Consider the following 23,857-nt stretch of genomic DNA (forward strand, 5'->3'; position numbering starts at 1 on the left):
CTTTTTTTTGATCGGGTCCTGGCAAGGAGGGGCAAAGGGGGGGGGGAAAGAGAGTCAGGGGTGCACAGCAGGCCCACCATAGTCCCAGACTGCTCGCTGGGCGGATCTAGTCACATAGAGTGTTGGGGTTTTTAGGGATTGGCTTGTTTTTGCCTTGTTTTGAAATGGGATTAGCTTGATATGTGGCTTATTGTGAAAGTCGGGGTGCTTATTTACCGTGTGAAAGTTGGCAACTGTTGTCAGGACTCCTTTATCTTTCAAGGACTATCGCTCTTTTAGTGCCTCACTCGGTACCGCAGTGCCCCCATCTAGAACATTCCTTTTCAGATGCAGTCTGCCTGACTCAAACCAGCTATGTGTGGTGTGACAAATCTGGCAGAGTTGTGACTAGCTCAGTAGTGGAACAAACATTAGAGTTGAGGGTATAAATACAGAAAGAACACAGAGAAACCAGAGGTCTGGGATATGGCAATGATATGAGGTGAATGCTATCTCAAATTGGTATCTTTACCAACCAAAATTGCTACAGGGTGGGAAACCACCCTCTTTTCTCCCAGATTACACAGACTTAATGTATAGGGGTGTTAATAGTGATAAAATACTTGAAGATGTAAATAGCTGTAAAAGTGCTAAATATATTATTATGAATAGACACACTAGACATTGAATTCTGCATTTTCCATGAGTACGGGATAATTACATCCACCCTGAAGGAGCAGTGCTAGGTCACCTCTAAAATATGGAATCAAATGACATTCACTACCTACACATGGAATATTCCATTTATTTTTCCTTAGGCAAAATCTTTTCTCATGCTCAGTACTTTAACTCCATATTTCAGTGTCTGACTTCTTCACAGCAGGCTCTGCAGCTTGCCAGAGAAATCTGAGTGAAATGATTAAATTCATTTTTTTGGCTATTTGAAATCTTGGTGAACTTCCAGTTGCCAATATGTCTTCCTCACTTAGGCATAGGTATGAACAGTAGATTTTTAAAAGCACTTTTTAAGGTACTCCTTAAAGTTTTAATTTTATGTGCATTCATATTTTTAAAAATGCACCCATAAAAAGATATATTTACAATGCAAAACAAATTACTATATATGCAAAACATCACAATGACAAGCAAGATTAAATATCGCCTACTAATTCAGGAATGGCAAAGACTGCTAGAATAAAGGATACATTACAGTTTCCATTCTATACTAAAATGACTACACAAGGTGCAAGGCTGTGGAGAATCAAGCCCTTGGTGTCTTACATTTTAGAACATTTTCTGTAATTATATATTCTAATTGGTGACTATGATGGCTTGGACCCCCCTTCTGGGATGCCATCTGATGTACTGGGGTTTCACAGAGCCTCTCCTGCTCCACCAGCCTGGATTCCCTCTCCCTTTTTGTTTTGCTGAATTAGGCTCTGTGGCCTCTGGCAGCGCGCACACGAGCACACGCACACATGCACACACATACACGCAGAGGTAGGACCACACCCAGCTGCAGACAGAGATTGAAGCCAGCTCTGTGTGAGAGGATTCACCCAGTACTCATGTGCACACCCCCTTTGGAGAATAAACCCAAAATAATACTGTCTTGCGCTGTATAGAAAGATCTGCACAGCGCAAACTCATAAAAATTCACCCTCTCCCTCAATGTGAAGGGAAATATGCACAACTTCTTGTCCCCCCACTTAGAAATTGCACCAACTGCATTTAATAATAAACAAAACAAATGTATTAACTATAAAAGGCAGATTCTAAGTGATTATAAGGGACAGCAAACAGAACAAGGCAGATTATTGAGCAAATAAAACAAAACACACATACTAAGCTTAAGATCTTAAAGAGACTGGTTTCAAGAAGTATTTTCTCACCCTAAATGTTATTTTAGGCAAGTTGCAGAATTTCTGTAGCTTAGAGTTCCAGTTATTTCTTCTTACAGACTGGACCCATCTTACTCTGCACTCACCCCTGCCTTTCCTGTCAGGTTGGTTCCTTTTTCCCTTCAGTTACCTTCAGCAGTCCTTTTTCTTGGGTAGGCAATGGAGGAGTGCCCAGATTAACCCCTTCCCCAGCCTTAAAAGGATTTACCTAAGGTGGGAAACCTTTGTTTGATCCCAACCTCCTTCAGAGGAAAAGTACCAGCAGTGTCCAAGGTGGTATTTTGTGTCAGATGATCTTATCACCTGACCTGGTAGTGTGACACCTACATCCCAGGATGCCTCTCAGAAAGGAGAGAGAGTTGTATCTTTACAGTCTTATTGCTTCTTCCTAATGGCCCATGAAGACTGTAATGGCCGGTTGTCTGGTGGGGGTCTCCCAAATACACACACCGTTGTAATAGTCAATATTCCTAACTTTAGAATCAGAAATGATACATGCATACAAACTGGATAACCACATTCAGTAAATTATAACCTTTCCAATGATACCTTACATGAGCCATCTTGCATAAAGCATATCTTAGTTATGCCATATTCATATTATAACCATATTTCTATGAAAAATATGGGGCATAACATCACAGTGACATCATCTTGGTTGGTTATATCATTTTCGTCCACAATTTACTGTACTGATACAATTGATGGCAGCAAAATGGCTGTAAAATATAAAGACCAAGAGTGAATTCCTGGCTCAACTGAAATCAATGGCAAAACTCCCATTGATTTTATAGGGGCCAGGATTTCACCCGAGATTTTGATTTTATAGGGGCCTCTAATCCCATCAAGTGGTTCTGGTGATGTCACAGACCATCAGAATTAAGTGAACTGTGAAAATTAACTGTAATAATCTCGCAGTGCAGCCCAAGTATCTTCTCTCCCTCTAGATATGCCTGCTGCATATAGCATGAAGATATTAAAATATTTTTGATCTACTCAAACTAATAATTGCAAGAGGAAGATTAGCTAGGGTACCCTTAGGCACTGAGTCATAAGCATTGCATTTTGAGGTAGTCTAGAAATAGCCATTCCAAAAGTGTGATGGTTCCCACTCACTGCTGTGATCAAACATGGATATAAACATTCCTCTTGAATCTGATCTTTATTTTACAATATCATTATCAACCAGCCCAGATAATGGATTCAATTTTTAAAGCTGGAAACATGCAAAAGGCATTTATGCTTTTGTATGCATCTAGTCTACACATGTGAATACACAAATGTGCATGCACTCATGTATTTGCACAAGCACATGGCCAGTTAGTTTCCTAGTTTGGCAACAGCAGACGCCAATACCTAATCTAAATGTTCTTGCATATATACATTAGGCATATGCAAAATTTAGGCTCTGTTAACCTCTCTGATGGCTTTTAGTAATTTGAAAGTTCAATTATACTCATACAAATAAATCTTGGTTAGAATGGGTCTGAATCAAAAGCGTGGCGCTAAACACTCCGGGACTCCCAGTTTGGCACAATCATGATAATTTTGAAACAGATTTCTGTTTTGGCTAGAACTGTTTGCTCATTTGTTTAATTTAAAAAAGCAGAAAAGAAAAAATAAAATGAGAAAATTTAAAACAAACTACAATACCTTCAGCTCTCTCTTATGAAACATACAGTTTTTTAGATATAGTTGTGTATACGAGATGTAAATAATTGAACTCTGTATATTTTAGTTCCTAAGTGACTTCAAATTCTTGCCCCATTGGTGCCAGAATAAACTGATATTCTCTACCTAGCTGGACAGTCATTAACTAAACAGAAATAACTGACAGATCACCCTTGTGGAAAATCGCTACAGAATTTAATAGGGATGAGACCATGGGGTTCTAAAGATGGGGGTGGGGTATAGAAATTGTGGAAAAAGCTTATTGAATTTAATAGAGATCGTTTTCATTCTATATAATTCTGTACCAGGGTATAATTCCTATTATAAATATAGGTTGGTTTAAAAAAATCTATAGAAAGGTTATTGGAGAAACAAGTTGGTTGAGGTAATATCTTTTTTGGACCAACTTCTGCTGGTGAAAGAGACAAGCTTTCGAGTTGCACAGAGTTCTTCTTCAGGTCTAATTCAGGTTATAATTTTCTATTAAATTCTACAAGACTTTTCCATGGGGGATTGTGGCAAGTTAACTACAGTATACAATATCTGCAAGTAGAATTATGGCTCTTATGTGTGACAGACTGGGATGCACCAAGAACATTAACCAGGAGAAAGATTTACCGTACTAATTTTCCCCTACTGTTACTCACACCTTCTTGTCAACTGTTTGAAATGGGCCACCCTCATTACCGCTACAAAAGTGATTTTTCCTCCCTTGGTATTCTACTTTTAATTGAATTGTCTCGTTAAACTGACCCTCACTTGGTAAGGCAACTCCCATCTTTTCATGTACTATGTATATAGACCTGCTACTGTATTTTCCACTCCATGTAGCTGATGAAGTGGGTTCTAGCTCGCAAATCTTAAGCCCAAATAAATTTGTTAGTCTCTAAGGTGCCTCCTTGTTTTTTTATTATTGGCAGTGTCACTTAGAATATCAACAATTGAGACAGGATTTGCTCTAACTTCTGCACTCAAGCTGTGATCCAGCAAAGCACTTAAACATATGCCATTCAGCAAAGCCCACTCTTAAGTCCCATTCAGGTCAATGGAACTTTAAGCATGTGCTTAAGTTAAGTACACGTTTAAGCGCTTTGCTGAATCACGGTCTAAAGGCCTGCTCCAAAGCGCACTGAAATCAATGTTAGACGTTCCATTGACTTCAATGTGCTGTGGATCAGGCCCTGAAAAAAAATAGAGCTCACATGTATTAGGAGGTAGGCAGTGTGCTGTTCAGGATATTTATCTTTCCTAGTTTGCAGTAAGAGCAACTTCGCCATACAAGTCAGAGTTAAGAGAGGCATCTGAGTAAAGCAAGGGTTGTGCCTGGGGGACTTCAATGAAACTACACTGATTTGCACCAGCTAAAGGTCTGGCCCTTAGTTTCCATTCCACAGTCCAGTCAATATACCATCATTCTCACATAATAAATTCACTTAAGATATGAATTATGTGAAGGACATGGATACTGTGCATTTTAAAAATAAATAAACCAAGCCCCAGGAGCCACCAGGATTTCTCAACAACCTGCATTATAGGAATTAATACCAGTGTTTAGCTGAAATAACGTTAACTAATTATGCTGAATATATAGATGTAGGAGAGAACGCCCGGAAAGCAATGAATATGTGTGTAGGGAATGCTAAGGTGAAAGGTGTTTCAGAGAAGCTTGTGCTATTGTATGTGCCAGCAAAGTCCTGCCATGTATAGAATCATAGAAATGTAAGGCTGGAAGGGACCTCAAGAGGTCATCTAGTCCATCCTTCCCAGCACGGAGACAGGATTAAGTACACCTATCTGTGTATCAGTAAAACAGAGGATGACACACATCAATTCCTCTTACAAACAGGAAGTTAATCAAAAGTTTTGTATATCAAAAAGTCTTTATATGGAAATGTTAATAGAGCCTTGTAAGTAGAACAGGGGCAGAGAAGAGAAACTCCATGCCATAGAGGATTTCAAGATTTCAAAATCTGTCTTTGTTCCGATTCAGAACATAACCCCAAAATTTCAAAACTGTCAGCCAAAGAAAATTCGGATTTTTTGCTTGATCAAAATGTTTCCATTTTGACTTTATTTTGTACTGTAATCTATAATATAAACCAAAATATAAAAAAATTGAAATGAAAAGTAGTTTCAGAAGGAAAAAAGGGAACTTTTCATCCTGAAAATGTCAAAGTAGAACATGTTGATACTGTTGGAACTTTTCCCCCTTGTTTTTCTGAAACAAAACTTTTGCAAAATCAACATGATTTTGTGAAGCATTTTGATTTCAATGAAACTGCATTTTCCAATGAAAAACTCTTCCATGGATGTTTTTTCTGACCAGCTCTACATGTGAGATTGCTGGGTTTTGAAACGGCAGTACTGTATTGCCAAATGGACTGTTAATGTTTCTTCCAGCAGCTTACTTGCATACTGCAGTACAATTGGTTCAAAGTAGCCCTTAACCACAATGGTGTTCATTTGGTTAGTCAGAGCAATGATGAACCATATAGAAATTTAGCTAGAATATCTTAAATTATTACAAACCTAGAGATGGACCAGAGGCACAGAGTTCAGACTGAAATTTCCACAAAGCGTGGAAATAAAGCCCTCCTGGAATAACCCGCTTTCTGTTGTGGGTAGTTCAGTGTAATGCGTATGGGCTAGGCTCAGTCCAGACTTATGCTGGGTCAGTACACAGGACTGAAGGCAATGGAAAGTTGACCTACGAGCTTTGAAACATGGGCAGTGCTAATTGAGTGCATCCCCTCAGCAGCCTTTGCTGGCAGGAAACCCCTGGCAAAATTCCAGTGATGGAAACACCTGCATTGTCCTGGGATTGAATCTTCTCTAGGAAGTAGTGGATAAGGCTAGCAGAGGGAGGTGCAATGTATGCAGTCAAAGATGATAGGCAGAATTATTAGCTTTTGCTGCTATGTGGGCATAAGAGGTAGTGAATAATCCATCTTGACTATCAGGCACACACAACACGTGCGTGGGTAGGCATTATGGACCTTGATAGCCAAGGGCTGCAAATATGTACACAGTAAAGCTTCATCTATTTACAAACCTTAAAATCAGCAATGACTTTGGATTAATGGGCTATCACTTTCCCCCAAACCACAGCCCCCTAAGATCCTGCATTTCAGGAGAGACAAAATCCTGCCACAGTACCACAAGCTGCCATTTTTTATTCACTCCTTAGATTGCATGAATCCTGGTAGGCATTTTAATATGTTGAAGACGATATTGAAATTGAAAAGCATATTGGAGCATTGCATGTAGCTAGAAGCATGGCCTAAGGGAGAACATTTCTTGTGGAGGGGGGATGGCACTCATATCCTAGTGATCACAAGGCTTGTTTATTGTAATTCACTTTCTGCTTGGCTTCTCCACGGCTTGCAGCTTGTTCAGAATGCAGCAGATATTTGATTCAGTGTGGGACACCCACAAATGAAAGCACCCCAAATCAAAGAATCATAGAATCATACTGGAAGGGACCTCATGAGGTCTTCTAATCTAGCCCCTTGCAGTCAAGGCAGGACTAAGTATCATCTAGACCATTCCTGACAGGTGTTTGTCTAACCTGCTCTTAAAAATCTCCAGTGATGGAAATTCCGCAACCTCCCTACGCAATTTATTCCAGTGCTTAACCACTCTGACAGTTAGGAAGTTTTTCCTAATGTCCAACCTAAACCTCCCTTGCTGCAGTTTACGCCCATGGCTTCTTGTCCTATCCTCAGAGGTTACCAAGAACACTTTACCTCCCTCCTCCTTGTAACCACCTTTTAGGTACTTGAAAACTGTTATGTCCCCTCTCAGTCTTCTCTTCTCCAGACTAAACAAACCCATTTTTTTCAATCTTCCCTCACAGGTCATGTTTTCCAGACCTTTAATCATTTTTGTTGCTCTTCTCTGGACTTTCTTCAATTTGTCCACATCTTTCCTGACATGTGGCACCCAGAACTGGAGACAAGTTGAGGCCTAACCAGCGCAGAGTAGAGCGGAAGAATTACTTCGTGTGTTTTGCTTGCAACACTCCAGCTAATATAGCCCAGAAGGATGTTTGGTTTTTATGCAAAAGTGTTACGCTGTTGACTCATATTTTGCTTCTGACCCCCAGATCCCTTTCTGCAGTACTCTGTCCTAGGCAGTCGTTTCCCATTTTGTAACTGATTGTTCTTTCCTAAGTGGAGTACTTTGCATTTGTCCTTATTGAATTTCATCCTATTTACTTCAGACCATTTCTCCAGATCATTTTGAATTTTAATCCTATGCTCCAGAGCACTTGCAACCGCTCCCAGTTTGGTATCAGTGGCCTCTAAATACATTTGATTAGGGTCATTACAGTTAGCAGCAGGGCTACTAAGGAAACCTGAAACAGGGCCAGACATGCCCAGCACTAAAGAAAAATACATTTCAAAAGAGAAAGCTGAAGAGAATCCAGCTGCTTCATTTCATGGCAGCAATGAGCACTGAAGGGGCCAGCAGGAACCATAAGAACAAAACCTATTTGCTTTTGGTATGTTGGGGGTAGGTTCTCTTTTATTTAAACTTGATAACACTGACCATTGAGGATATGAATTGGTCTCTCTTGATTAGAGAGCCAGAGGTCAAACAGTGCCCCTAGCACCACAGAAGCGTGCAAGCAAGCTAAGGTTAAATCATTTTTTTGTTTTTCGCTTTCTGAAAGTTAGCATGTGTTTTTCCCATAAATAGCACCAACTCATTCTCCCATGAGCAGAATGATGTGCCAGGCAAATCAGAAGTGGTCTCTCAAAACAACTGATCCCGGGTCACTGCACATCCCCAAGCAAGGCAGCTTTGTAGCTTCCATTGTCATTTGGGTGGCTGTTCTCTCTGGGCCTGAACCTGTCCGGAGTTGAGGCACTCCCAAGGGTTCCTAAACATTCCCCATTCTTGTTGACTCCCCAGAACCTCTTGGATGAGCTCAGCATATTGCAAGACCAAACCCCCGTGTCAGTGAGTATGCATGGATCTCTCTCCTCCACCTCTACTGCATCGCTGACCTCCCTCTCCCTCTCTCTCCCTCTCTCTCTCAAACTGTGCTTCCAGTTCAGGAACTGGCCACGAGCAAACCAAGGAAAGGTTTTTAATTGGGTTTGGTACTAATCTCCTTCAATTTGACTGTTTTCACACATCATAGCTGACCAAAGCCAGAATGTATTAATCAAACCAAGCTCTCCAGCTCCACGATACAGCCACTTCCCTTGCTTCACAGAGCAGAGATGAAGTTGGAATAGACAACATTGGCTGTATGGGCCCAAGCACCCCCTAAACATATAGTCAGTGGCATGACATATGTGCTCACCTGTGTGCTCACTGATGCTTTTGCATTAAGAGTCATTGTCAGCTTCTTCTGTGAGTACCATCCTTTTCCTGCCAGAAAACCCCTGCCATCTTCCAATGAGTGGCATAGGGTGGATGCGGATGTAGAGGAGGAGATGCCTTGACAACTTTTTACAGTCGAACAAAAGAAATCTAAGCCTCCCTTCCAAATAGTAAAGCAAAGACTGGGGACAAATTGTCTGCCAAGAAAGCAGTTTATACTAACTCATCATCTCTGCCCAGAGACAAATGCCAGCTAGAGCCCTGCGACCAAACAAAAAATGGTTTCTGTGAATAAACATTTATTTGGCATGAAGTCTGACAAATCCTTCTATAATCTGTGTGCAAGGTTCCAAACAAAAAAGAGTAAAGCCGCAGCCTGTGTTAAACAGCACCAGTATAACCATCATCCTCATTGACTGGGAACAGTCATTTCTACTCTTTGGGTGTGTCTTTGTTCACTCCCTTGCACTGTCCCTCAGGAACACAGCATGTCTTTCAACACAGACTAGTTCGCACTAGCCAATCACACTTGTGACATTCCCTGAGTCGAGACATGCAAACACCTTCAACATCGACCAGATAGATGTCTCCATACTACGTGCTGACTGTATTCTTGATGACTGAATAGGTACACTAATTAATAAAGGCTGTGAGTCAAATCCCCAACTGGGGTAAACTGGCACTGTTCCATTGAAGTCAATGGAGCTAGGTGGAATTGGATCAAATGAGACTCCAGCTATAAATATTAATTCTGTTTAGCACCTTTTATTTTATAGGCTCCCAAATAAGCTTTACACTTATTTCTAAAGGGATTGCTTCATCCACCATAGCAATGGAGGAAGAATGCAATAGCTGTTTAACAGGGCAGCCAACACAACAGAATAGCTTGGGACAGGAATTGAAGATACATAGTGCTATCAGGGAGGGAATTTTGCTCCAGTCTGCCCAATTGCAGTGGAAGAAATACAGCTCCTTCTTGAAGAGAAATGGTGTTTTACTGGGAAAAAAGGGAAAATATAAAAATTACCTTTAAATTTTCAATTGGTGACAGTGGTTAGGTTTGTGATTCCCTGAGATCACACTGTTGCAAAGGATCTGAAAGAGACCAGTGGCTCTTCAGGGTAGAGACTGCGCCTTCTTTCTTTGGAAAGTGCCTAGCATATTGTTGGGGCTACTGAAGATAAATATTAATAAAATAAAGGGATAAGATGAACATGTGTTTGTCCAATAGTTTCTAATAAAATTAACATGGCTGCCAGTGAGTTCTGAATAAATTAGCACATTTTGAAAATGTCAGTTAATTGCTAAAGTGGCATGCAAACGCACCACTAACCTCAGAGGTGACGGATGTTAAGCTGTCATATGAGAGAGGGTTCTTTGCAGCCCACTTGGATTTCATTGTAGATTACAAAATAAATGCAACATTAGTTCCTGTAAGGAAGTTTTTCTTTCCTTTGTAATTTATTCTTCGTTCTCCAGTAAGGCAGAGCTATTTTTGCAGGAGCCCTTCTTATGTCCCTAAAATACCCTTTGACTCACAGAGTTAAGGGTGTGAGTGGGAGGTTGTCAGATGTTCAGTAATCAATACATTGAATTAATGGCAGCTTGCTTTGAGGCTCTTTCAGAGTTATCTATGCTACGTATGTGACCCTCCCTTGCTGTGGTGCCTGAGCACCTCAGAATCTGTTAATGTATTCATCCCCCCAACACTCCAGTGAGGTAGAGAAGTGCCTACTCTTCCTATTTTACAGGTGGGAACTGAGACACAGAGGGTCAGATACAGAAAAGGACTTAGGTGCCTAACTGACACTGTAGGTGCCTAAATCGCAGAATCAGGACCTCCTGGTTTTCAAAAAGCCTCCACTCAGCTGCCCCAGAATCTTGTAGGTGGCTAAATTGATTCAGCACCTACATTTTTGCAGTAAAAGTTTCCCCGGCACCTATGTTTCTGCCTCTGAGCACGTACACTGCAGCCCGCATCAGACGAAACGACACCTGCACCCCAGAGCAATGCACAAACTGGGGGAAGATAAACATTCCTCCACCTAGCTTGCCTATAGGGCCCAATCCAGTTAGCGTGCTTAGACCTCCCCTGCTGGATTGGCCCCCTACAGAGAAGCTTGCCCAAAACAATGGAGGAGGAGAACATCTAGCCAGTGGTTAGGGCATTAACCTGGAATGTAGGAGACCCCTGATTCAAGTCCCTTCCTCCAGCTGAAGGGGAAAAGGGATTTGCACAGGGAGCTGCCACTTCAGAGGTAAGTGCCCCAGCCACTGGGCTATGGATTGTTCTGAGGTGGGGCTCCTTCAGTCTCTCCCGTTGAAGCTGTTCCACTGCAGATTAACTAATGAAAGGATTGTTGCGGCAGAGAGAACACAAGCAGGAGCCTGACTCGCCCTAAGAGGTGGGAGACCCGGGAGCCAACCCTCCTGCTGCAATGACTTTTTAAAATGAGCTATGCACAGTGGAACAGCGTCAGCGGGAGAGAGTGAGGGAGCCCCACATCAGACTATCCTGTAGCTCAGTAGCTAGGTTCTCGCCAGAGAGGGAATAAATCCCTTCTCCCCCTCAGGTGGAAAGGGATTGAACTGGCAGTCTCCCACGAGCTGGGTGTGTAACTCAATATTGCTCCAAATGTTACAATGGGGAGGGAATGCTGCTGCTGCTGGCTTCTTGCTAAAATGGCCACGAGAGGGTTTGCAGCTGAGAATCCCACACAGGAGATGCAGCCTGGACTGAGATGCTGGTCTTCAAGAAAGGCTAGCTAAGGTGAGGCTCTGCCTACTCTGTTGACTTTTGTGAATCCCTGTCTAAGGTGCATATCTCATCCCATTCATTGTATTAGGAGCCCAGTCGCCAAACTCAGGCTTTGCGAATCCCAGTGATTTTCCAGGAGCCTAAGTTTCTTTGTGAAACTAGCCCTAAGTGACTTGCCAAAGGTCACACAGGAAGATTGTGGCAGAGCAGGGAATTGGTCTTCCAACTTCCAGACTACTGTCCTAACCCCTGGATCATCCTTCCTCTCCAGCCAGATGCGACTGTAATTTCCTGTCTGCTCTGCATAGATGTTTGAGAACTCAGAATGAGGCATTTTGTAAGAGTACTTCTCATTGTGCAACTGTTGGGCTGTTCACTGGTTGGTCACTTTTGGTGATCTCTTAGATCTATCCAAGATTCCTAACTCCCAATGGAAGTAAATAGGATTTAGGCACCCAGCTGCCATGTGTGCCTTTGCAAATCCCTCCCCTATAGGTTGTGAAGCACTCTGGAATCTTTCAGTAAGAAAGACAGACTATAAATTAACAAAACCCACAGTGCCCTTCCTGACAGAAGCCGCCTTTCTTTCCATGTCTCCCAAATCGGGTCAGAGTGCTGGAGAGAACAATCTAAATCTGTATTTTTGGCTCTTTTGAAATGCCTTAATTGCTCCCACTGCCACTTTCCATGGACCTTCATGTCTTTATGGCACAGGAAGCTGAGAGCTATACCGTTTATTGCACTGAATGCAGCAGTTATGATTGCCTGCCTTGTAGGCAGGTGGCATATGTGCACATTCAGTGCAAGCAACTCATGGCCCTCAGAGACAGGCTCTTGAGACCAGAGTGGCTGAACTGGAAGAGCTAAGGAGACAGAAGTACATAGACGAGACTTTCAGGGACATAGCAGAGCAATCTCACCCCCAGTCTGACAGCCTCCGCTGTTGAGGAGGATGAAAATCTCGAGGAAGGAGATCAAACTGGAGCAAAGGGAAATAATTCCATAGTTGGGACCCTCCTTCAAGATTGTGTCACAACATCCTCTTGCATTGAGGATACCCCAGTCATTAGGAAGAGACAGGTAATAGTAATGCGGGATTTGGTTATTAGAAATATAGAAAGCTGGGTTTGTGATGACCAGGAGAACCACATGGTGAATTGCCTGCAGACCTCTTGAGACATCCATATAGACTTATGTGCAATGCTGGGGAGAAGCTGGTGGTCATGGTACATGTAGATACCAATGACATAGGGAAAGGTCCTGGGGGCCAAATTTAGGCTGCTAGCTAAAAGATTAAAGGCCAGGACCTCCATGGTAGCATTCTCTGAAATTCCTCCAGTTCCTGCGCACGGTCAGGTAGACAGGTAGAACTGCAGGGTCTCAATGCATGTATGAGACGATGGTGGTTGGAGGAGGGATTTATATTGACTAGGAAGATAGGAGCCTTTTGGGAAAGGAGCAGCCTATGCAGGAAAGATGGGCTCCACCTAAAGCGAAACGGAACCAGATTGCTGGTATGTAAAATTAAAAAAGTCCTTGAGGACTTTCCCTAAGGGCTGAGGGAAAGCCAATGGACAATCACATTAGGTAGGGGAGGATTTATTCAAGGGTATACGCTATCTACTCCACTAACCATGTGCTTACATTTAAGCATGTAATTAAATCCAGTTCAGTGGGAGTTAAATGCTTCAGTGCTTAAATCATCTGAATAGGATGCTTTTCTGAACCGGAGCCAATATTTTTGTAGTATGGTACATCTGAGGATCTTCACTCCTTTGTACACATTTGCTACAATGGAATCTACAGTACATGTATGGCTCTGTAAGTGTCCGGCTCTATTTGACTTTAAAAAACTCCAACTAATATATTTACATACTTAACCTCTCAGAAAAAGGCGTCCTGGATAGAAACTAGCTGCCACATGGTGTGGTTGAAAAACCAAAGCGCTTAATTGTTATGATAGAACTGGATTCAGAAACAAAACACAGATGGCAGAAAGAGCCTGCCCAAATTTCCAAACATATCGCCTGTCCCTGCACTAAAGCACTGTTTATTTAAACTCTGCTGTCGTGCATGCAGTAGATCATCAGACTTAACTTTCAATTTCCCTTGCATTAGTCAGTTTAAATTAGACTCTGAGGGTATTTGTACACTGCAATTAAACACCCAGGGCTGGCCTGTGTCAGCTGACTTGGGTTCATGGGGCTCGGACTGTGGGGCTGTTTAATTGCAGTGGAGACATTCAGGCATGGGCTGGAGCCCAGGCCGTGGGACCCTCCCTCCTTGAGGGGTTTCAGAACCAAGGCTCCAGCCTAAGCCTGAATGTCTATAATCACAATTAAACATCTCTGCAGCTCAAGCCTCACGAGCCCGAATCAGCTGACACAGGGTTAAATTCTGCTCTCAGTTACAAGGGTGAGACTCCCATTAAAGTAAGTGGAAATTGCTTCTATGAAGCAGAAAGCAAAATTTGGCCAAAAATTAAAAAGATAATAATGGTGAGTGCGATCATTTGAGAGTGCAAAATATGCGTGCAAGAGCACAAGCAGATAACTGTGCATACAAAGTATACAGCTGCAAGTGTAGCTGCATATTTGCACATATAGGTCCTGATCCAGAAAAGTGCTCAATCATGTACTTGACTTTAAGCAAGAGAATGGGACTGCTCATATGCTTAAAGTTAAGCATGTGTTTAAGCGCTTTGCTGGATTGGGGCCATTATGATTTTTTTTTCAAACATGCACAATTTAGGAATCAACATTTGCTCATTTAATTTTAATATACTCTATCTATGGCAATTTAAAAAAAATTCTCACTTAAGTCATTTAGGGCTATATTGTACAAGCTTTACTCTTTCAGGTACACATTTTAATCACACACATAGTCCCATTAATTTAAAGGTGGCTACTTCAGTGTGCAAGCGCTCATTAATGGAAGGGTTGCATGATCTAACTCATGAGGGCCCGATCCCAAGCTTGCTGAAGTCAGTGGGAGTCTCTCTGGTGACTTGATTGGGCTTTGCGTCAGGCTTTTACTGAGCAATCAGCATAAGAAAGAATCTAGATGCTTTAGATAAAAGATAATTCAATGATGTAACACACTGTCACTAATTGGCTCCAAGTCCCACGCACCAGCACCCCTTCCAATGCATCTAAACAGAAGAATAGTGGCAACAGGAGATAAATGATCAGAAATAAAATGATTCTGATAGGATAATTTTTTAAAAAAATTGACTTCCTGTTGTCTGGAATCCACCCAATTCCTTCCTCCACCAAGTACTACTATCATTATGAATCATCATTACAGTAATGTGCTGGGCCCTCAATGCGAGATCAGGGCCACATTTTGCTAAATACTGTTCAAAAACATAGTAAAAAGACAGGCCTTGCACCAATAAAATTGCAATCAGGATAATGACAAGATGCAGCAGGTGGATGATACAAGCCAACAGGGGGTGTGTGCGGGGAAGTAATTAACAGTAAAATATGCTTCTTTTGCCCAATAAGCAGCAGTCTCAGCTCACCACCTGCCAAGTGGAGACAGGCCGTAAGTAGTACATAGTATCCAAGCAGTATCCATACCCTTAAATATTGGGGGAATTCTGGTCCAATCTGGAATTTTCCACCCAAACCTATAAAGGATCAAAGAGAAATCCCAAATCTGAAGAGGCCTGAACTCTGAGAAAGTTCTGCTTTGGATCTGACTCCAGATTCAAACTCCTTGATTCAGGCCCCATCTTTACATCCAAGTCAGTGCAACTGCCTATTGCTATAATAATGGGGTCCTGTCTCCTCTCTCTAGTCATCTCTATGCCATTCATTCCACATAGCAACATGGCTGCAGGAGCCTCTGTAAGCCCAGGAGAGAAAGTGCTCTTCCATGGGTCAGTTAACGAAAAGGCTCTTTGCCTTCCAATCATGCCACCTCCATAGTGCCCCTGATGTTCACTAATCTCAAAACCAAAGCACTGAGTCCACTCCTGATTCTTAGACAGCTGGCATCACAGTGAGATGATCTGCTTAGTAACAAAGCATTGCTTTCTGGTTAGACATATTAAATGTAGCGCAATAGGGATGTGAAATAAGAAAAAGAAAACAGTGACTCAGAGAATATTAGTTGATTGGGTTCTGTTTATGATAACAGTAATTGGGATCATTAGTAACAGATGGAGGCGAACTGTCGATATATCGAAAGTCATTTGATCCTGTTGAGTGCCAGGTGAATAATTATTCACATTTGTAATTTGTTTTATCTACAGAACAAGAACCATAAAGAAAGAGGATGCCCTCTGCAATGGTCCTGGCACAAAGCCTGCATGTATAGTGCAATGGGACACATCTGTTGCTATGGGCTGGCTGTGAAGTCTGTTAGATTGTGCAGATTAATTCATAGTGCTTTGGAATGTCGGCGATGTGATACAGTGGTATGAGGGAAGCCTATATTGTTATAGGCTGAGATCTTAAAAGTTGACTAAAGGAGTTAGGTGCCAACTCCAAAATTCAATTAGAGCTGGACATCTAATGCCCTTGGGCACATTTGAAAACCCCTAGTCATAGTGTCTGCAACACCAGAACCTTAGAATGAATGGTGGCTAAGGGCAAAATCTTCTGTCCCAGGGAAATGCTGAAGTCCTCAAAGGTCGTGAAACGGATTTGGTTCTGCTGTGCTTATGGGGCCCTGACTGCAGAAACCATGCAGAAGGGCTTCGACTCCTCTGCCTGCAGCATTGCTCTGCAGTAGCACCCTGTCAGGTGCTGTGGAAAGAGAACTGGGGGCCGGCTGAACCATGGAAGGGGTGGAGGTTTTGCCAATGAATCCCTAATTCCATGAAGGCACTGGCCAAAACACATCTTTAGTGGCCACATAGTGGGCTGCAGTCATGTTCCATACCTTCCACATCTGGACTGGGGTGGTGGTGGGAGGGAGAATTTCTTCCATCCCAATACCTCCAGAGGTCCCATGCCCAAAAACCACCTACTTAGGCTTTATCCATGAGACTAACCTTTGGCCCTGAGAGTGGAAGGTTAGTATAGTACAATAAGCAGAATGTTTGCTATATGTGTGTGCACCAACTGTACATGGTACCATCTGCTGCTTTGATAGAATTATTTCCCAGAGACTCAGCTGCAAGGCCCCAGCTTCCTTGTCAAGTATTCCCAGTCTCTATAGTCCCGTGTCTCCTAGGAAAATGGATGCCAGCTCTAGCCCAGCCCCTTCCATTTGTTACTGGGGTCCCTGTTCTCTGCCCCATTCAGTAAGAAAGTTCCTGTGTGACAGACTTTTGACAGGTCCATTTTGCCTGAGGTGTGGGATATAAATGAATGCCTGGATAGGATGCTCTTTTCCCCCTCCCACCTGCATGTACATTCCAAAATTATCAATATGATCTTAGCAGAATAACATGCTTTTAATGATTGGAAGAAGAAATGAGCTCCAGCCATTAAGCGCTAATTGAACAATTGCTGCTTTTTAGAGGACTGGTCTGACAACAAAATACTTGTCTTACTAGTTGCGGGGGTGGGGGGACGGGAGATCATGAAAACAATTACTCGAGTTAAAAGTGTGTTCACTCATGCTAGACATTTGTTCAACTTCCCTTACCGGTACTACAGGCTACAAGCTGTGTAGTTAGTAATACAGGAGCAGACATGTTCATCTTTGGGAACAGAAGCCAAAAAGTTGATCACTTCTTTTTCTAAGAGAATACCACATGGGAGATATACCCAGATAAATCCCATTAGCAATAATGATATTTTAACTACTCACAATGCACTTCTAATAACAACAGCTAGGGTGTACAATACGTAGCACTTTTCAAGCATGAACTAACTGATTCTCCCGACACCAGCGGGAAGTACGTAGGTCTCATACCCATCTTACAGGAGGGGAAGTAAGGGCTTGTTTCTGCCATTCAGCCACTAGCTCCCATTAGGGACAGTGGTTCCCGTGGAGCAAAAGGGGAGCGTGGCCACTGCTAATCTCCTCCGCAGCCAGTCAGATCTGCTGGGTGGGGTATAGGAGGGAGATGGGATCATGGCCAGGCTACACCCTCTCTCGTATTGGGATGGTTAGTGCCACCCATTAGCCTAGCATGAGAGGAAGGACTGCAGTTGTCGCTAGCCCCTTCATAGGGGTACAAGATGGTAGGTTTCCTTACAAATTCCCAATCCCCACTGTCCGAAACTGGGGCCAGACATAATCTAGCCCAGACAGGTTAAGCATCTTGCCTGATGTCACAGAAGTCTTCATTTGCAGAGCCATGATTAGAAGGCAAGGGTTTCATGCTCTAAGTCCTGTGCACAGATCTCTAGAGTACTCTTCTCTCCTTAAAGTGCAACCCTGCCTTGCTGTATTTGGTGTCTTGTGTTGATTTAAGATAGTCAGCATATACAGTATGTGTAATCACGGTCAGAGCTAAGTATGCTGCGATTATAGCAATCTCCCTGTGTTGATAAATGGAAGTATTCCAGCAATGTTGTATGTAAATTGTTGACACACTGTTATTTCTGCCCCTCTGAATTTATTTTTCATATATTCTATTTGGGTTTTGTCTTTCCACAATACCAGTTGCTAGCTCCCCCTTCTCCACTGCCACCTTTAATTAAAAAAATAATAAAAAAAAAATCCAGCTCTGCTCCTTATTTATTCTCGTGCACCAGTAGGAGATTCTGTATATGCACAAAGCAAACGGAGTTCAATGCATGTCAAAAAGTGAAGCTCATGTAGAAAATACATTATGCAATTTTTTGTCTCCGTAAGATGCTTAAATATTGTGGAAATACTTAATTTCCAGTAACTTTTTTGAAACAAAGCCCTGTGCTTGAGAGAATGCACAGCAAGCAGTTTACACATGCAGACCCTATGTTTTCTCAGAACTGGTTCTTTTGTTAGATTATGGTCAAACGGAATCCTTTAGAACTGATGTATCATTAGAGGCACACATCACTCATCCTAACCTCCTGATTATTTCATGTAGCTACATGCAGAAAATCAACTAATTTAAATATCTTGAGAGTTACCCTTCTCAGAAATGCAAGCAGGGTGCCTAGCCTCTGATGCTATTTCAATCTTCTGCTTGAGTAAAACGAAGCACAATTTTAAAATTTGTAAGGGTAAGTGGATCTGATACTTACATGGACATGCTCCTTTTCTGTTGTGAAGCTCTTAACATTTCTGTGTGTAACAGGATTTACAAAATCCATCTGTTTGCAAAGCCAGCATCTCCAAGTACATTCAGATTTGTAAGTCACAGCAGGTGCATAAACTGTGGCTGACTCATTCAGCATACAGATTGACTATAATACTGCTCCGTGTTTCCTGGTACTGACACAGAGCACATTTTTGCTTCTCAGAACATTCTGAAAAGCCGATTCCAATTTGCCAAGTCAGATAATTCAGAATTTGAAATAGTTGAATCAGTGGATTCTGTAGGGAAACTTTCAAAGTAGGAGTGTAGCTAAAAGGGATATGCAATATTCCTTGGCATTTCTAGAGCTCCATCCAGGAGATGATCGCTGAGCGCTTTATAGATATTAATGAATTAAAGCTACAGCATTCCAGAGTGCTAGGTGATTTCATGATCCCTATTGCACAATGGGAAATGGAGAGACAGAAGGCTTAAGTAACTGGCCTATAGTTTGACTGTCTATGATCCAGAAAGCTTTCTGCAGCTTGGTGGAGTGCGCACATACTGCTAACCTCCCTGAATGGGTCAGGTACAATGTACTCCACCAGCCCCCTCCCCGCAACCCACCATGCAGCCATGACTCTGTCTTCTCTCCACCCCATTTGGGGGCCTGGGTGGCCTTTGGGATGTAATTAGGGAGCAGTAACAGCAATTTTGCTTAGCCTTTATTTGGGGTCCTTGTAGGGTGGAGGGAGAGGCACCTTCCTTCCCTCATCTGCATAGGGGAAGCTGAGATTTAGCCCTTAGTGATTCAGGGCATGAGATGAGAGAACCCCTCTGCCAGATATCCAGCTTTGCTTAAGTAGTTAGGGACACTGACTTTTTCATCTTCCTAGGAGGGCTGGTCAAAAAATAAATGTTACTTAAGGCACAGCAATGGTGAGACAGCATCATTTTGCTGATTTTCTAAGTGGACTCACCCATGTTTTTCCATGGCATTTTTTCAATTCATTTATTTTTATTTTCAATTTCGAAAAAAACAAAATCCTACCATGTTAGGACTACATCGACCAATCAAAATTGGCAATAGACCCCTGCTATCTCAAAGCAAAAGCAAGACATGATAAACAGAAGAAAAAACAAATAAAAGATGGGAAAAGGGTTGTAGGAAAATGGAAACTTGAGAAAAATCAATATTTTTTGGCAAAATTCCAATTTAAACGTAAGCAAAAGCCACGTTTTGTCAAAACAGTTGTTTAAATGAAAATTGATTCCATAGACAGTCAAACTATAGGTCAGTCACTTAACCTTTCTGTGTCTCCATTTCCCATTGTGCAATAGGATCATGACATCACCTAGCACTCTGGAATTCTGTAGCTTTCATTCATTAATATCTATGAGGTGTTACACACTGGTCTCACTAGAGACTGGATCACGGATTAGATCGGGGCGGGGGGGGTAAAGGAGGCAAACTACAGCCTGGGGGCTGCATCCGGCCCTTCAGACGTTTTAATCCGTCCCTCGAGCTCCTGCCGGGGGGCTCCTGCTGTGTGGCTCCCGGCAGTAGAGGCATGTCTCCCTTCCGCCTCCTACACATACGGGCAGCCAGGGGGCTCAGCATACTGCCCCCACCCCCAAGCACTGCCCCCGCAGCTCCCATTGGCCAGGAACTGCGGCCAATGGGAGCTGTGGGGGCAGCGCCTGCGGACTGGGCGGCACGCAGAGCCACCTGGCCGCATCTCAGTGTAGGAGCCGCATGTGGGACATGCCGCTTCTTCTGGGAGCTGCTTGAGGTAAACACCACCTGGAGCCTGTACCCCTGACCCTCTCTTGTGCCCCAAACTCCTGCCCCAGCTCTGATACCACTCCCACCCTCTGAACCCCTTGGGCCCAGCCCAGAGCACCTTCCTGCACCCCCAACCTGTCATCCCCAGCCCCACCCTGGAGCCCATACCCTCAGCCGGAACCCACACCCCAACCACCTCCCCCAGCCCAGAGCCTCCTCCTCCACCCTGAACTCATTTCTGGCCCCACCGCAGAGACTGCACCCCCAGCTGGAGCCCTCACCCCCTCCAACCCCAATTTTATGAGCATTCATAGCCCACCATACAATTTCCATACCCAGATGTGGCCCTCAGGCCAAAAAGTTTGCTCATCCCTGGATTAGATTGACCAGGAGTTGATCAGTGTGTGGCAGATGTTATGATTCTGAAATTATTATCCAATCTACTTTGAGCCAGATCCTGATCCTACTGAAGTCATTACCACAGACAAGATGTGGTTCTTCATAAACACCACTTAGAGTTCCCTTTATTAACACCCTCTTCCTGTGTGCTAACCACACTCAATATCTCCTTACAAACCTTCCCTCAAATCACACTTTTCATCAAGCACCAGTAACTACTAGTCTCTGCCTGTTTGCCTTAGGTATTTATCTGGCCTTTCTGACAATAGCATCAGTGACTGTGACAAATACAAAGAGAATTCCACAGTGGACACTGCTGTTAACCTCAAAACACAGTAAGCAATGCTGATGAATGTGGGGAGGCATTCTTCCACTATTATGGGAAGATTTTGGCAAAAAGGTGACTCATGGACCACATGGTCTGAAAATGACCATGCTTGCAAGCACACCCTTCTCTCTTCCTCTAGGTGGGTCTAAAGGCAAGAGGAAACTTTGATTGGGAATTCTTCATCTCTTGTTCTTGAGGGGTCAGCCAACAGAACCATCTGGATGAGTCATGACTAGAGAGGCTGACTCAGATATAGCAAGTCCTTAAAGATGAAGAGCGGGTCCTTGAGTTGCCACTTGAAGTGAACTGGAAGCCAGTGGAGGGTATGAAGTACTTGTCTGATAGAATCCAGAAAAAATAGGAGTGTGTGTTCTGCACCAAGCTGAATTTCTTTGTTGTCTTCACCTTCAGCCCCAGGTGAAATGAGTCACAGTAGTACAGTCTGGAGACGACAAAACCATGTAACACAAGGATCAGATGCCCATGCAAGAGGAAGTTGTGAAGTTTTCTGTTAAGCTGAGATGGATGAAATCACTTCTTAAAACTACTGCTACCTGGGGATGGGAGTTTAGAGATGAGTTCAGTAGGACCTCAAGGCTTCGTTCAAACTGAAGACAGTTAGGTGGAGGGCAGATGCCTTTGACAAAGGAAGTGAGCACCACCTTTGTTTTTCCTTTTCCAACAGCATCATTTAAAGGTTGTGTCTGGGTTCAGTTGGAGCCAGTGGCTCTTCTTCTGGGTGTTGACTTCTTACAGGCTCAGTGATACCTTAAGGACTTCTTTGATTGTGTTTAGAAATGAAATATAAAGCTTGGTGTATGATAAAATACTCCATAAATTAAAAAATAAACCAGATTTAAAAACAAACTAACCCCCCACCCCCTATCAGGCTGTATACAATACAAATCACATGATTTTACTGTTGAAACCTTCCTTCATTCTCTCCTCTCCTCTGTTCAGCCTAAATTAGCTCATTATGCCTGTAATATGCCATGCACACCTATGATAAAGCTGTAACAAATAATAATCAAGGCCCTGGATAAACCATAACGAGCTTGACTTAAATTCTATGGCAAGGCACCTGGATTCTGTGGTACTCCTAGCCAGCAGATTGGGGAGTCTGCAGCCACTTCATATACTTTAAAACAGAGGGGTTTTTGTTGAATTAAATATGAAAAAGAATGCAATCAGTGCAGTATTTGTCATTTAAATTATGGTGATTTTAGGCTACCCAAAGTGTTTCACTTTTCATTTTCAATGTGCTGTAAAATTTTGTATTGAAACCACATAACTGCATTGCAGAAACTGTAATGAGGGAAGCTGGAGATTTTGGTAGCAGGATAAGGGATAACTGAGGCTTTTGGCAGCTGGGAAGGTGTGCGAAGTTTCGGTTGGTGGGACCTATGCATTATCATGATGTTTTAATTGGTCCATCATAGAGATACTTAATAATGTTAACATTTACAATGGCATCATTAGGTTTCAGAATCAAGATACTAATGCAAGTAATCTGATAGCTCTGGATTGGTTCACATTTGAAACATTTCCCCCCACCCCCGAACCACATATACTAGAAATTTAGTTTCTTCAAAAATTAAAGTTTAGGTTATGAAGCCCAGTTCTCTGTGAGGGGTGGATTCTGTGGTATAGCCCATGGCCAGGGAACTGCAGAATACTTAGTGTACTTATAACAGCAATGCACACAGTGTATTTAGTATTTTGCCCCCAGGCACAACCTGGACTTTATGAGAGTGAAATTAAGAGATTGGATTGAGGTAGAAAGTTTGCATCTGGATCTAAAGTTTCCTCGGAGTGGGTGGTGATGAATGGGGTTCTCATTTGTGGAATTTTGATTCAGATCCATTTATCAATCAAACCTTTGATATGGACAGGAGAGGTCACCATTTGCCTGATTCTCCTCTCAATCATACTGGTTTTACACCAGTATAACTCTAATGACTTCATTGGTGTTTCTTCCTGATTTACACCAGTGTGAGTACCAGGACAATTAGGTCTCAAATTTTTCATTCACCACAGTGAGTCTCTGATAATCATGCATTGCAGTAGCCAGGCAAGGAAGCTGACACTTCAAACTGTCAAGGACACACCGGGCACAGCATAACCTTGTAGAAGAACTCTGCCTTGCATTCTCCTGCCTTGTTCATTTTGGACTTCACTGTTGCCAGGAAGAATTGCAGTGGGGTTATACAATTTCTAAATCAAATGTAAAACTGTAGAATAAATTTCAATCCCAGCACTGTGCTTATCACAGGCACCACCTGCTGTTAGATGTGTTTTCTGAAGGACACCCTTGTGGCTTAATGTGTATTCAGACGAGATTGAGTTATTTTCTCTTGTTATTTCCCACTATGAAAAGGTGTGCTTGAGGATGAGAATGATGGAACATGTTCCTTCAAAAGGTGTATGTCACGCTCCTGCACTCCAAAGGGCCCAGTCTATTCTGATTGCACTTTACACAGAAAGAACTGAGAAATAGGCTTCTTATTTGCTGACCATAGCATCCAGTGTTCCAAACTCCTCTGCTCTCAAATATGTCCCTTTAGGTGTTTTTGGT

The 23,857-nt window shown here is 42.7% G+C and overlaps 1 protein-coding gene across 1 annotated transcript in view; it reads right to left on the reverse strand.

The window, feature by feature from the left end:
- The window catches only part of ASAP1 (ArfGAP with SH3 domain, ankyrin repeat and PH domain 1), a 323,210-nt gene extending 304,353 nt beyond the window's left edge, over positions 1–18,857 (reverse strand). The window contains exon 1 of the mRNA XM_039523658.1: positions 18,777–18,857. The gene's annotated coding sequence lies outside the window, so the exon portion shown is untranslated. The remainder of the gene's footprint in view (positions 1–18,776) is intronic.
- Between the last annotated feature and the right edge of the window lie 5,000 nt (positions 18,858–23,857).

This window comes from Mauremys reevesii, linkage group 2 (genome assembly GCF_016161935.1).
Source record: "Mauremys reevesii isolate NIE-2019 linkage group 2, ASM1616193v1, whole genome shotgun sequence".
NCBI classification, from domain to species: domain Eukaryota; kingdom Metazoa; phylum Chordata; order Testudines; family Geoemydidae; genus Mauremys; species Mauremys reevesii.